The sequence below is a fragment of the Petaurus breviceps genome, unplaced genomic scaffold (genome assembly GCF_028583685.1).
Source record: "Petaurus breviceps papuanus isolate PSGF00001 unplaced genomic scaffold, PetGlider_PUasm1.0 90062, whole genome shotgun sequence".
In the NCBI taxonomy this organism is placed as follows: domain Eukaryota; kingdom Metazoa; phylum Chordata; class Mammalia; order Diprotodontia; family Petauridae; genus Petaurus; species Petaurus breviceps.
The window spans coordinates 488,884-504,463 of NW_027187171.1; the positions used below are offsets into that span (position 1 = coordinate 488,884).

The window sequence follows — 15,580 nt, forward strand, 5'->3', positions numbered from 1 at the left end:
CAACTCTGTAGGCAGTTTTCTCATCTGCAAAATGGGGACAAATAATCCCTTCTTTGCCTGTTTTACAAGGTTGTTGTGAACATAAGACCATAGACTTAAAGTTAAAAGGGACTTTGTAGGCCATCCGGTCCAGTTACTTATGTATAATTGAGGAAACTGAATCCCATGGATTTTAAGTGACTTGTCTACACTGCCAGATTATAAGCATCAGAGGTCAGACTTGAACCTGGGCCTTCAGTTCTAGAGCTGGTGCTCCTTCTGTTGTATCCCTCTGCCTCCTCATTTTACTGAAGAGAAAACTAAACGTTCCCAGGCCTTTCTGCCATTCTTGTGAAGCCGTTTGTTCCCTTTCACAGAATAATTTTTGTAAAGGCATAAAATAAAATGCATGGGATCATAAAGGAAATCAATTATATTGAAATACAGTTATCAGTATATTTCTAAAATAACACACATATACACAGACCAAGTTCACGCACTCACGTTCAAGTACATGTGCACTCGAGTAACATTTCCCATTGGAACATTCTTTGATGGGTTATTTTATTCAAAGCATTAAATGGTTATGGAAAATATCAGTTGTTCAGAAAGGACTGCAATAAATCCAAGACTGACAAAAAAAAAGAGTTTGATTCATGGTTTGATGTTAGAATGACACTGTCAATGCTACAGAAGACACCCCTGGGAGCAATACTTTATATCTGTGCTCTCCTTTAATAGAAAGCTGCCCTACTGAAGAAATAAAGTATGTTTGCATTTCACAAGTATTTTTGAATTTCATAAGGGTTACATTTCAAGGCAGGAACTGTGGCCCAGCAAATATAGGCTCACTGAATTTCAGAGTTGGAAGAAACCTTGGTCACCTCTTCCAATCCTGTACCTCCCTTAAGAGTCCCCAGGACAACATACCCAGTGAGTGAGTGGTCATCCAACCTTTGACTGAAGAACTCCAGTGAGAAGAAACCTCCAAACCCCTAAGACAGTAGATTCTACTTTACTTAGTTCTGATTGTTAGGGAGTTTTTCCTTACCTCCAGTTTAAATCTGCTTTCCACCTGGTTCAATCCTTTGGGACCAAATGGAATAAATCTCCTCTTCAAAATGATTTGAAGTTCGCCATTATATCCTCTGCTCCAAGTCTCCTTTTCTTCAAGCTAAACATCCTCAATTCCTTTTCCCACTCACTATTCTGTTTGCTTGCTTTTAAGCTTTTTCTGGCTTATCAGTGTTTCTTCTAAATGTAGTGCAGTAAATTCCAGATGTGGTCTTACCAGGACAGAATCAAGGGACTATCTCTGCCTTATTCTTGAAAGCTATACTTCTCTTCATGCAATCAAAATAAGACTTTTTTTTTGCTGCCATATCCCACTTTTAACTCTCCAGTCTTGTTCAAACAAATTTCTATCTAACTCCACTTTCCTCATATTGTACTTATAAAGTCAGTTTTTTGGATCTATGGAAAGATTTTATCTTTATCCTGATGCCATGCCATCTTATTATATTTGGCCCAATCAAGCCTAGGAAGCTTTCTGGACATTAACTCTAGAATCTAGTGTGTTAGCCATCCACACCAGTTTTGTGACATTGACCAGTTTGATAAGCTATGCCTTCATCTAAAGCATTAATAAAAGCAAAACAAAAACCATTAAACAGCTCAGGGCCAACTACAACTTCTCAGAGCATGTAACCAGAAACCTGTTGCCAGATTAATATCGAACCATTAATGCTTAGTCTTTGAGTCTGGTCATTCAACTTGTTTTGAATTCATCTGATTATCCTGTTATCTCACCTACATCTTGTTCATAGAATCACATGATATACTTAAAATATAATATGCATTGTACTTTATTATATGTGTAAAAAATACATAGGAATTATACAAATACAACTGCAAAACACTTTACATAAAGACATAAATAACTGAATAAATATTAACTACTGTTCATGGTTAGTCTGTGTCAATAAGATAAAAAATAAAAATGCTAAATTAATGAACAGATTCAGTGCTATACTAAACTACCAAGTTACAGAACTAGAAAAAATAGCAACAGAACTCATCTAGAGGAACAAGAAGTTAAGAATCTAAAGGAAAATAGTGGGTAACAAAAAGGGAAAGAAAGGGGGCTTAGTAGTGCCAGTATCTCAAAATATAATACAAAGCAGTAATCATCAGAATTATTGGTTAAAAAATAGGAAAGTATTTCATTGGAACTTATTAGGCTTATTAAGTCCTAAAAGTAAATGAACATAGTAACATAGAGTTTTATAAACCAAAGGACTACAACTATCGATGTAAGGACTAAAAATTTAAGAAACTGGGAAAACTAGAATTTAGAGGAATTAGGTTTAGACCTGCATTTCACACCATAAGCCACAATAATTTCCAAATAGATTAAAGAACTAGATATTAAAATTTATATCATAATAAATTAAACAAGCAGGAAGGAGATGCCTTTTAAAACTCTGGATAAAGGAAACATTCTTGATCAAATAGTGGTAGCTAGTGGCACAGTGGGTAGAAGATGAGGCCTGGAGAAAAAAAGACCTGAGTTCAAATGAAGTTTCGTACTCTTATTAGCTGTGTGACCCTGGGTAAGTCATGTGACCTGTCTGCCTCAGTTTCCTTAACTGTAAAGTGACAGAAGATGGGAAGTATGATTAATTATCAGTCTTCTAGAAGCATAATTGGAATTGAGTTGAACATAGTTCTTAAGGCTTTTACAATTGTTTTTCTTTACCATGTTTTAGTCACTAAATAAAAATCATTCTCTTAACTCTTGGCTGTCGCGACTTGTCGCAATCCTATGAAATGTTCAAGCCACCCCTGGCACTTTCATTTCTGATGTTAAACATATCATTAATATATTCCATAGAAAAAAGGCAGAAATGGTGAAATGCTGTAGTCTCTCCTCTGTCAGTCCCTCCCTCCTCTCTCTCCTGGCTGGCTCCCAGTTTACCAAATAGGGACAACATTCCAAGAATTCGTATAACTGACTGTTAATGATAAATAATTCACTTTCTTTTACCAAGTTAGTAAATCTCCGAAGGTCCTTAAGTGGGAAGGTCAGTCCCTGGCCTTTAGCTGCCTTATAAAGCTGTCGAGCTCATTTCTCCGTTTCCACTGGCTTAATTATAAGGAAGTGATTCCCCATTTTCGTCCTGAGTCAACCCCAGAATTCCCCTGGTCCCCCGGGGCTTCCCCTCTGTCTTCCCCACTAGTGTGGGGGGAGGCTCAGCTAAAATGTCCTTGTTCAGGCTCCACATGTCTCCCTATGTCGCGATCCTATGATTTCTAGCTGAGTCTTACCTCTCCCAGGTCTTCAGTGCGCATTTCTGGACACGTGTTCACATAAAGGAGAAGTTGAGCCAATGGAAATGGAGAAAGGCACAACTTTATTGGCAAGACAGGCCTGTTGTTAAAATCTCTCTCTAGCCCCCTCATGCTTCAGCTCTTAAATCCCCAAAAGTGCACCTGCAGATCTCATGGACAGCTCATGAGAGAAGGTAGCCAATCAGAGAAGAGGGAGACTATGTCCATAATAGCTTGGATACTCCTGCGCACTTACCCTTTGACCCTGAAATAAACATCAGGGTAACAGGATATTTTCGTTGACAGCACAAAATCTGGGCACCTCAGCACTTCCTAGAGGTCTGGGCTCCCTGACCTCAGATAAGATAAGCATGTACCATGGAGTGCTCTGTTACCAGATCTGAACTCAGAGAGGCTGCCTGAGACTTTTGGGGGGCCACAGACCCCAACACGTGGCAGAGTTGATAGTGATATACATTATCAGATATAGCCAATATGTGGATTTATTTTGCATAGTTAACTTTTTGTTAAAGAATGGACTTTTATTTTTCTTTTTTTGGAACGTAAAAACTTGAGAGATTTGGGAATATACTTTAAAAAAGATTCTCTGAAGAAGAAAATAAAGACAAGAATATAAATGAATAAAAAAAAACTAGAAGAAAATAGAAGGAAGTTATATACAGGAGACATAGACAAACAGGGAAGTATTGGAACTACCATATTTGAATTCTGTAAACCAAGCTGTATGTAATAAGGGATAAAAAAGACAAATTATCTAGCAGAAGTTCACAGTTTTATTTGCAATCTCCTTGCTTCTTTTTTGTTCATATTGAAATGTTTGTGTCCTTTGAGTTCATAAAAAAGAAAATATATTTTAAAAGATTCATTAAAAATTAATATGGTGTAAGCAATATTTTGTTGGGACCTCTTACAAAGAAAGTGCTCAATAAAAAGCTCTTAGATGACTGACAGTTTTTTTTATAGATGTTTATTTTTTGTTTTCACATCACCTCAGTTTCCCAATTTGTTCTTCTCATCCCTATTAGAAAGCTATTCCTTATAATACAAAATAAAAGGACACAGAAAAAAAGTATAGTAAAACCAAGTATGTACATTATATACAATTTCCCATACTTGTGAACTACATTTGCAAAGAGATGGGTGTCTTCTGTTTCTTCTTTTGGGTGAACCTTGGTCATTATAATTTTACAACATTCAGTTTTGACTGTCTTGCTATTGTTACTTTTTTTCTTTCCATTTACTTTGTTGTAGTTGTGAATTATTGGTGCTTTCCAGTAAGCATTGGTTATGCTTACTTGGCCTTCTATCTGTTTGCAAAAATATTTTCACTCTGGGCCAGCTAGGTGATACCAGCCCTGGAGTCAGGAGGACCTGAGTTCAAATCCAGTCTCAGACACTTGGCATTTACTAACTGCATGACCTTGGACAAGTCACTTAACCCCAACTGCTTTGCTTTCCCCCTCCAAAAAAAATCCCCCAATAATTACATTCTTCTCTATATACATCATTATTGTCATTTCTTACAACACAGTTATATTCTATGACATTCATGTACAGTGATTTTTAGTTATTCCCAGTTGTTGGGCATTTACTTTGTTTCTGAATATTAGAAACAATCTTAGTTACTACAAAAAAAAATTATTGCTAAAAATATTCTAGTGTATATAGAATGGAGTCTTTTTTTTTTCTATTGCCCTCCTTAGGAGAAGTGCCTAGAAGTGGAATCTCTGAGTCAAAGGGCACAAACATTTTAGCCACTTAATTTGCATAATTCTAAATTGCTTTACAGAATGACTGGGTCATTTCACAGCTCTCTACCAACAATGCACTGGTGTGTCTGTCTTTTTACATTTCCTCTAATATTTCCTAACTTTTGTCATTTTTGCCAGTTTGTTTGCTGAGGTGAAAACTCAAGGTTTTTCTAATTTGTATTTGTCTTGTAATTAGTAATTTTGAGCATTCTTTAATGTGGTGGTTTATAGTTTTTAATTCTTTTAAGAGTTGCTTATTCATATCCTATATTAATTATTAATTAATTAACATTAATCTATTTAATTATTAACATATTAATAGACCATGTGTCTATTAAGTGATGGCTTTTGGTCTTAAATATTTCTGTTATTTGTCTTTATGTTGAATATTTATTTGAATATTCTTAGGATGGGAATAGAGGTTCGATCTTTTTATTTCAATGGTATAGGAAATTCCCAGTTGGGGAAATTTCCTCTACTAATGCAGATCAACACCTTCACTAAAATTTATAGTTGCCTAGAGCAATGAAAGTGATTTGACCAAGGTCATATAGCTAGTATGTCTTAGACTTGGCTAGCTTCAAGACCAGCTCAGTATCTTAAGAGATAACTTGATTTTAAGATGTTATTTCCAGTTGATCACTTCCCTTCTTATTCTAGATGTCTTAATTTTTTTTTGGGGGGGGGTGTTGCAAAATAGGGGTGGGAGGTAATAGTAAGGGCTAAAAATTTTTTTCAATTTAATGTAATCAAAATTTTATCTTCTGCCATTACCTTTATCCCTTGTTTGGTTAAGAATTCACTCCATACCAATAGCTATGAAGGTATATGATCCAATTTTCTTCTAATTTTGTTTTTTGTTTTTTTGCTTTTTTTGGAGGGCAATTGGGGTTAAGTGACTTGCCCAAGGTCACACGGCTAGTTTTTGTGTTATGTGTCTGAGGCCGGATTTGAACTCAGGTCCTCCTGACTCCAGGTCCAGGGCTCTATTCACTGTGCCACCTAGCTGCCCCTACTTCTTCTAATTTTTTTATGGTATAATTCTTAATATTCAGGTCACATACATTTTGAATTCATTGTAAAATATGGTATAAAATGTTGGTCCAGCTCCCATTTTTTTTTTGCCAGTTTCCAGCTTTCTAAGTTCTTATCAGATAGGGAGTTCTTTGTTGGGTAATTTATTTGGGGGTTTTATCCAACACTGGGGTTATTGGGTTCAATTATTTCTGTGACTAGATGAATATTTAAACCATCTCAGGAACACTGTTTTCAGTGACTTCAGAAGTACTCAATTATACACTGTTAATTACAATGTTAACATGCAGGTGAAATTGTAATAAGCCATTCTTAACCTTTGATTAAAACAGATGAAGGGTTCCCTTTAATAGCATGTCCTGGCATTTCTTCCTATAATTCCATTTTTTTTCTTGGAAAGTATTTCACTTCTTGCAGGGAGATAGGCTGTCACATGACAAGAGAAACAGAGTCTCATTGAGAAGCCATTTAGGGATCATTCCTAAATTATGGAACTACAATGAAGGGAAAGAAATTACACCTGTTAGCTGCTAGCTGTTTTTTTTCTTTTATTAAAATATCCCACATTAAGTTAGGTATTAATCAAATAATGAGCCAGAGCCTTAGGCATCCTTTCCTCTCCCACCAACCAAAAAAATCTCTAGCTGATTTGCTAACCTAGAATGCTGCCTTCCTAGAGCTGCTTAAGAATTGCCTGGCAGAAGGTCACTTTTAATTTCCTATTTTCAGTTATCCTCCAGTCCCTAGGGAGGATTAGCCAGTCTAATGGAAGATACTTATCTCAAGCACAATCCAAACAGAAAGAAGGAAAAAGTCCCAGCTAGGTGCACCAGGACTGATTTGTTGATGATGCATGCCTTGTGGTCATCAGCCAACAAATGGGAATTTGTATTTCACAGACCCCATAAGGTGGCAGGATAACACATTGGCATCGGAGCCCATGATTCAAAGGACTTTATGGGACTTTGTTAATAGAATGTATCAGTCCTTTGCAGAATACTCAGCCCAGTGCTTCAGAAAGAACCCTAAGCTTGAGGTCAAAGAACTGGGGTTCACATTCTAATTCTGGCACTTACTGTCACTGATGTGACACCAAAAAAGTCACATAACTTAATCTGGGCCTGGAGATGATCCTATGACATGATTATCTGGATGTTTGGTGCAAAGCTTTTGTTGGTTTTACCACAATTATCTGTCATGATTGTTACAATTCTCAATATTACTTAAATGAATAAACACATTATTTAAAAAAAAAACCCACCTATCAACCATTAATAACTTTTTTTTCCCCCTTATATCTTGGTTGGATAGGTTCATTAACACTAAAGAGCTAAGGGAAAAACAAAACACAGAAAACAGCCTCATATGATTATGAAGTTAAATTAAGGACAGGTTGGCCCATAGGCAATCTTTCTTTGATCCAAAAGGCTGGAGCATGAATAGCACCACATTGATTGAAGAGCTCACTCTGGGCACAGCGCAGCAGAGCAGTCTAGCACCCAGTCGTTGTTACAGGCAAAGTAGAATTAGGCAGTTGGACAACTTAGACCTGGAAGTAGACCTTTGGGTTCAAGGAGCTCTTGTGACCTTGGGTCATTCACAGGTTGACTTAGTGTTCTCCTGAGGTCTCTTCCAATCCAAGCAGTCTGTGATTTCACTGCTCTGGGCTTTAATTTTCTTATGTATAAAACCAGAGGATTAATCTTTGAAGTTGCTTAAAACTCCAGAGTTATAATTCATTTTGAGCATGGGCAGAGCCTATGACATGGCTTATAAAAACAAAACAGCCCCCACATCCCCCAAATGGTGAAACTGTTAACCAAAGGGAAGATTTCATGGGTTGTTAAGATGTATCCTCAGTATGGAAAAGGCTGTGGTTTGAACATCTGGGCTTTGCAGTATTTGTATACAAGGGTAGGGACATTATCTCCAAATACAAAGAACAATGAGTGAAAGAGAGAGAAAGAGTGTCTTTCTGAGGATGAGGATAGTGATATTGTGAATTGAAGTACATTCAGGGAGTCCCTTTGTATCTCTGACTTCTTAAATGGCTCATTGAGTATTTGTGTGTTAGTTCAGGAATTCACCCCACCCCCTTTACTATTCTAGTGGGAGATCATATTGTATCAGCTCCCTAGCTCTCTTCTTCCTGGGGTTGGTTAATGAAAGTTTTAGGGGAGGAGGGTAAATGGGAGTGGGAAGAATTCTTCATGCACTAGCTCGGATAGTCTTGTGAATAAAGAAAATAAAAACACTAATACTGTCATTTAATTGAGAATGATCACCTTCTAAAAAGAAGTGTTATACAACATCAATAATCATTTCAAGGCAGGTCTCCTTTCTAACTCTGATCATTGCTAAGGTCTTAGAGGAGATTAAGGATCAATTTAGAACCTGGTCCTTTAATAGGCACAGTTATCCTTTTTTTCTTTCAATAAGATAATATTCCATGAAGCACTTGCTGTATTCCATGCACTATGCTAACTAAGTGTAGGGGATACTAAGAGAAAAATAAAACCAGTGCCCCAGGAGACATCTTAGTAAGTGTGTAAGCCTATGTATATACATATAAAAATATCTACACACATATGTGTATATACATATGTGAAAACATGTATGTGAATACCTACACACCCGCACATATGCATATACACTCATGAAATATACACACACAAACATATCGGTGTACAAATATGCATGTGTGCACACAAACATGAAAACAAATGTGTACATACCCACATGCATGTGCACATGCATGAAAAGGTCTATGCACACCAGTGTATATACATATACGAACTGTCCGTGCACATGTGCATATGTGTATGAAAATGTGCATGTGTGCATATACCTATAAGAGACTATCTGTGTACACATACATGTGTATGTGCAGCTGTGAAAAATGTCTGCATACATACATATATGTGTGTATATCTGTATATAAAATATCTGTACACAGATCTAGCTACAAACATACAGATGTATATATCATGTATATATAAATATATGATGTTGAAATGCCCTCTCTGGTCACCCTGTGGATGACAGAGATCCAAGATCTGGTTATGGAAAATGGTTTCCAAATTAAAAAAAAAAAATTAGTTCCCCATTCTAACAACAAGAAAAAAAATCATCATATCTTATTTAAACTTTATGTTCTTTCATGGTGACCAGGCCATCAAGAAACTATAAACATATTATTTCATTTTCTTTAACATTTTGTCAATTTTTACATGCAGGTAATTACTCTATAAGTCTGCCTTATATGACTGGTTAACTGTGTGCATCAATGGGCCTTGAGTCTCATCCCCTCCCCTTTTTTGGGGGGGTGGAGCTAGCTCCTTAACTTAATTTGTGAGGGAACTTCAAAGAAGCTTCCTCCATCAATGTAGATTGGCACCTACTCTGCAAATTATAGTCTTAACTGCCTGGGCTGTATGGAGAAGTTAAGTGATTTGCCCCAGATCACGCAGTCAGTACTGTGTATTAGGGGCAAGACTTAAATATTGGAGGCCTTCCAGATTACAAAAACAGACTCTCCATACAGTTCTGCACATTCACCGGATCACTCATAAAATCCCTAAATGGTATCCTGACTAGATGCTACCTGTGTGCAACAGCACAGTAAATGAGTTCGGAGACTGCTTAGGAAAGCAGAGAAAAGTTTATTTATTCTTTCTCATGAGAAAGGGCCCTCTGCCCTGTCGCTCAAATGGCATCTGCCAGGGAGAGAGCAACGGGTAGGAGCAAGCCCATGGTTATATGACCTTCTAATGTAGAAACCCAACCCCGCAACTGGCCTTCATTCTCATTGGTAGGGACGCCGGCCCACAACCTAAGTACGGGAATCTATCTTGGAGACAAAGGACACGGAAACATGTGGGTGTCCAATGCAAGGCCAGGAAGGCAGTTTTAGCCTTATTTAGCATATCTTGTGCTGAGGTGGCACTGGGAAGGGTCTCCATTTCTAAGTCCCAGATTCCTGTAAGGTCAGGTGACCTTTAAACTTAGGCCTAGTGGATACTGAAGCCACTCTAGATTTGATTTTTCAGAATGGGGAAACTTCACTGCGGATTATTACTCACACTACCCTAAGCCAGTCAGATTTGCAAATAGAGCATAGTAAAGTCAGTTATTCCAAAACCTGTTCAAGAGTTGGTTCTTGGTGTGAGGTCAGGTGTGTTTTTTCTGGAGTTGAAAAGGCAATGAATCTAGGGTTCTATGACACTACTCTCACTTGGTTGTCTTCCTACCATCTGACCTCTCAGTATCCTTTGCCTGGTCACACCCACTAAAGGTGGGTGCTCCCCAAGGCTCTGTCCTGGGTCTTCCCCTCTTCTCCCTAGATAGTATCTCATTTGATGATCTCATCAGCTCCCATGGATTAAATTATCATCTCTATGGAGATGGTTCCATCCCCTAGCTTCATTCAAAACTCACCTTCTGTAAGAGGGCTTTCCTGTTCCTATTACTGTGGTGCCTTTCCTCTGAGATTACCTCCCATTTATTCCATATCAATCTTCTTTCCCTGAGGTTTTTTGCATATTGTCTCCCTCATTAGAATGGGAGCTGCTTGAGGGCCTGGATTGTTTTTGCCTTTCCCTCTGTGTTTAGCACAGTGTCTGGCACATAATAAACAATAAAAGTTTGTTAATGCTTGATGATATCAGTGGAGGGTAACCAGGCACATCCAAGATGTTTTCAGAGTAGATGGAAGGTAATCAGAGAGGAGAAGCCTTCACTAAAACCAAAAAATTGAAATTTAGATGGGTTTTTCCTAAAGCAAGGCACCCATGTGAAAGTTATGAGGAAACACTAAGTCTCTCAACGTACATAGAACTTTGCCTTAGATGGCTCACTCTTTCCCAACAGAGCAGAGCCGATAAGCCCATTCTTATCTGTATAGATCCCCTTTAAAGTCAAGTTAAGTTAATGCCTACTACATGCAGGCACTGTGCTAAGTCCTGGGATACAAAGAAAGGCCAAGCATGGAGGCACTCCTCTCAGAGCTCACAGTTTAATGGGGGACCAACTACCAATAAACAAGATACTCAGTTCTTTTTCAGTTGTGTCTCATTCTCTGTGACGCCATTTTTGGAGTTTTCTTGGCAAAGATACTGGAGTACTTCAGCTATTTCCTTTTCCACCTCATTTTATAGAAGAGGAAACTGAATCAAACAGGGTGAAGTGACTTGCCTAGGGTCACACAGCTAGTAGGTTTCTGAGGCCAGATTTGAACTCAGGAAGATGAATCTTCCTGACCCTAGGCCTGGTACTCTATTTACCATGCCACCTAGCTGCCCTTAAACAAGATATATACATGGCAAGTTGGAGATAATCCAGCCTTATAGGTTGTAACCTCCAAAAAGCTGTAAGCTCCATTAGAGGCAGGGACTGGCTTGTCATTTATTTTTGCAACCCTAGCACCTAAACTTTTGAGTAGCACTTAGTAAAGGTTTGTTGAATTGAATTGAATTGAATAAAATAGAGTACAGATCCCTGTCCAGTTCCAGTGTTTTCCTGCACCTTTAATGACTAAACAGCCTTGTCTATTGGTGGAGTAGTGGTAGAGCCTTTGATGTTTTTCATATGCAGCATCAGTCATAGGAAGGGACCTCTAGGGTCATCTTTTCACCCCCCCCCCCCCCGCCCATTTTTACGGGTGTGGTGGTTGAAGCCCCAGACAGGACAAGTAATCCGTCAAAAGTACCTAGCTGTTATTCACTCACTAGCACAGTTGTTGACTTTTTATTAACAGTTTTATAAAGGAATTGATCCAAGTAAACTATGAACATTATAAGGATGCACCATTTTGCAATCTTTTTCATGAGCATTTGTTTTCCTTCTCCAGAAGGCAGGTAGCCCGGGGAAATAGCACTGGGTTTGCACTGTTGTCCCTCAAGGACTTTGAGCCCCCCAGAGACTGGAAGCAAAACCCAGCCTGCCAGGCTCCCTAACACCTGACGCAGAGAAGCCACTTTCACTAAACCCCTGGGGCTCTGAGCTATGGTTGCTTTGGAGCAAGGACCTCAAAGGAAAGGATGATGGGAACACTGTAGAAGAAAGCTCAGGGAGGGAGGACACGGAGGCACCAGGAGGTAATTCTGGACTTTCAAAATCTCTTTTGTTTAAGCTGTAGGGTGTGATCTCTTGGGGTTCAGACAGCCTTTCTCTCTAACTGTCTGCTGTTCTCTTCCGCTGCGCTCAGGTTTCCCATGTGTTCCGATCACAGTCTCAGAAGATGCTGGGGGCCATCATGTACAAGGAAGGTTTGGTACTAGGCAGCAATCTTGTAAGCCATGCTTGGTGCAATTAAATTTTCCACTTTTGAAGCACAGTTGGAGGAAGAGGAAAGCAGGCTCGTAGTCACGTGAGAGCTGACTATTCAGCAAAGGAACAGAAAGATGGGGGGAAGACGGGGGAGGGGCAGGACATGTGTGTATGGGGGGGGGAGGGGACTGTCTCACTGCAGGAGTAGTGGCCGGTATGTGTAACATTGTACTGCAAATGATTGGGGGAAAGAAAACCCTGCCTTTTAACTTCTCAGCAGAAGCTGATAGAGCTGATCACTCAGTAAATGTGTGTGCATACATAGACATACACATATACATAGGGAGAGGGAGAGGGAATGAACTTCTGCTGTTGCTGGTATACAAAGCTCATGATGAGGAAACTGTCTTTTTAGGAATTTACCACCTTTGATTTTGACTACAGAGGTTCAAGTGACTTGCCCAGGGTCACCCAGCCAGGGTGTGTCAAAGGCAGGGTTTAAACCATATAATCATGAAGTGTTTTGTTCCTAGCAAGGGACAGTTTTCCCAGATTGTTGGAAATGCCTTTTATAATTTTTAGCAAGTCCTCAGATAGGCTATTTCATAGGAAAGTAGCTTCAGAGAGTTGAGGAAATAGGTTTCTCTCGCCTCTTTGCAGAAATGGGACACCATGGGTGTGGCAGATGGTCAGACGTGGTTGATATTGTTGGTTTTGCTGAATTTTTTTTTTTTAATTCTTCATTACCTTTATTACAAGGGATGGCTTTATGGGGAAGAAAAAGAGGAAGGATACTTTTAGAATGAGGATGTTGTAAAAACATGATATCAATAAAATAAGATTCTTTTAAAAAATAACTTCACTTCTCAGCTACCTGTTAAAGTCTTCTGGAGAAAGATTAAGAGGGAGAAGAAAGACTATCAAGGCTCTCAATTTTATGATGAATTGATTTTTAAAAATTTACTACCAAACCATGTCATTTAAAAATACCAAGAGGGGGTGGGTGTGCAATAATATCCAGAAATAGCATCTCAAGAAACAAAGGAAGCTTAATAACAAACTCCCCAAAGAAACTGACACCCTTATCTGGAAGGATGCGATTTTTCCCTGTAATTAAATATACTTTTTTTCTTGTCAGCATGGTATAATGTTTCATACTAGATTTTCATTTTGTTTTGTTCATTCTCTTTGGTTTTAAGTTTCCCATTTCTGCAACCACGCTTTTTCTTTCCTGGCCCCTCCTAATTTCTATTATTGATTTAATCTTAGGTGTGGTTAGTCTGCCAATAGCTAGAGGTAGGTAATGACTCATCAGAAGGTGGGAAAAGGCAGGGAATGATGAGGAAGTTTGAAAAATTAGTTTTTATAAATGTACATGATTTTAATGCTGAGGTAAACAGGTGAACCAGCAGATTGATGATAGGTACTACCAAGGACAGCCTAGAGACATAATGATTCTAATAAGAGCAATGTATATTTTAATTTAATTTATATATTAATTTTAAAATATAATTTTATATAATTTATTATAATTGACATATTTATGTTATATATTATTTCTATATTTTATATGATAAATATATAATTTAGTACTTTTAAGGTTTGTGAAAACATTTTACACTTACTGTCTCCTTTGAGACGCACAACAACCCTAAGCAGTTCTCAAAGACTGTAAGTTACACATTAGTTGCCTTTCTGTAAGAAAGGAGGCAGTTTCCACATCAGAAAATCCCTACACTGTAAGGAAAGCAGGCATACCCTAGAAACCAATCAGTATCAAGAATTATGAGAAGCAATTAAATTAGTAAAAACTGATGCAATAATAGGTTTGGGTAAAGAAAGTAAATTATCATTGTTGTTATTATTACAATAAGACATAAGACCTGCATCTTAGTCTTCCTAGGATATATTAGATATATGACTTTGGGAAAGTCACTTAACTTATTAAAGCCTCAGATAGTCATTAAGCATTTATTAAGGAGCTATTATGTTCCAGGCATTGTACTAAGTGCTACTGGGGATACAAAGAAAGATCTATGACAGTACCTGCCTTCAAGGAACTCACAGTCTACTGGGGGAGACAAACCAACAAACCACCATGGACAAGCGAGTTATATAGAGGACCAATAGGAAATAATCAACAGAGGGAAGGCACTAGCATTGGAAAAAGCTTCCTGTGGAAGGTGGGACCTCGCTGGGCCTTGAACGAAGGCAGGAAGGTCAGGAGGCAGAGATGAAAGGGGAGAGCCTTCCCAGCATGGAGGATGTGCCAGTGAAAACTCCCAGAACCTCAGTTCTTTACCTCTAAACAAAAGGATGATTTCTACCCTATGCCAAAGGACTGTTATAGAAATCAAAGAACAGTGAGAGTGCTTTGAAATTTTAAAACATTAAATAAATATAATAATTATTACAGGAAGCATAAGCTCTTGTTTAAGCTTCTTTGGGGAGGATACCATCTGTAAACATGCCCTTGTGGTTTGAGTCTCACCTACAGTAACATTTATACACAAAGCTGCATACAGTGAATTTGCTCTAATTATAGAGGGAATGGATAACTGACCTGATAATAGTATAGAACTTCTGTTAAGTAGACCAAGCAGGTTATTCAGCAACCTTGCATAAATTATGACGTGAGATCTTCCATGCTGCCTTGACCATGTTGGTCTTAATCAGTCTCTGTCCCTACAGGCAACTTCTAAAGAGGAGATGTGGTGGTTATTTTATAGATTTATTAGTTTTCAGCCTGGTTAGTGAGAAAATTGATATCTTTCTTTTAGCATATCCCCAAAGTTAGGCAACTCACTCGATAAAAATGACATGGAAAACATATTATAAGCCTGCAGTAGTACAAAGAAGACTTAGAAATAAATGATGATTAAAGGAACAGGCTCATTTAAGAAAAAAGGAAAGGCATTAATGTCAGTCCATGAAAATATAATGGACTCTATTTTTGACCCTGCAACTCTGAAGGCTACTGTCATGGTACTGTTCTGGGCACAGAGGAAATTTCCTCTTTCTCTCTCTTTTTCTCATATTCTGTGCAGCTGAGCATAAATTCCCTGGAATGGGGAATAACCTGACCAACCACTTTGTCCTCTCAATTGCATTGCAGCTGAGAGAGAAAGAGGTCCAGTAATAATAATACAGTAAACATGATCATAGCCAGTAATAATAATACAGTAAACATGATCATA

General features: G+C 38.2%; 1 protein-coding gene and 1 long non-coding RNA gene across 12 annotated transcripts in view; both read left to right on the forward strand.

The window, feature by feature from the left end:
• Positions 1–15,580, forward strand: part of PALM2AKAP2 (PALM2 and AKAP2 fusion) — a 577,025-nt gene that overhangs the window by 95,942 nt on the left and 465,503 nt on the right. The window lies entirely within an intron of this gene.
• On the forward strand, positions 11,971–12,484 carry LOC138176648 (uncharacterized). The gene is made up of 2 exons (XR_011172354.1): positions 11,971–12,211; positions 12,322–12,484. It is a non-coding gene; the product is annotated as an uncharacterized lncRNA (long non-coding RNA).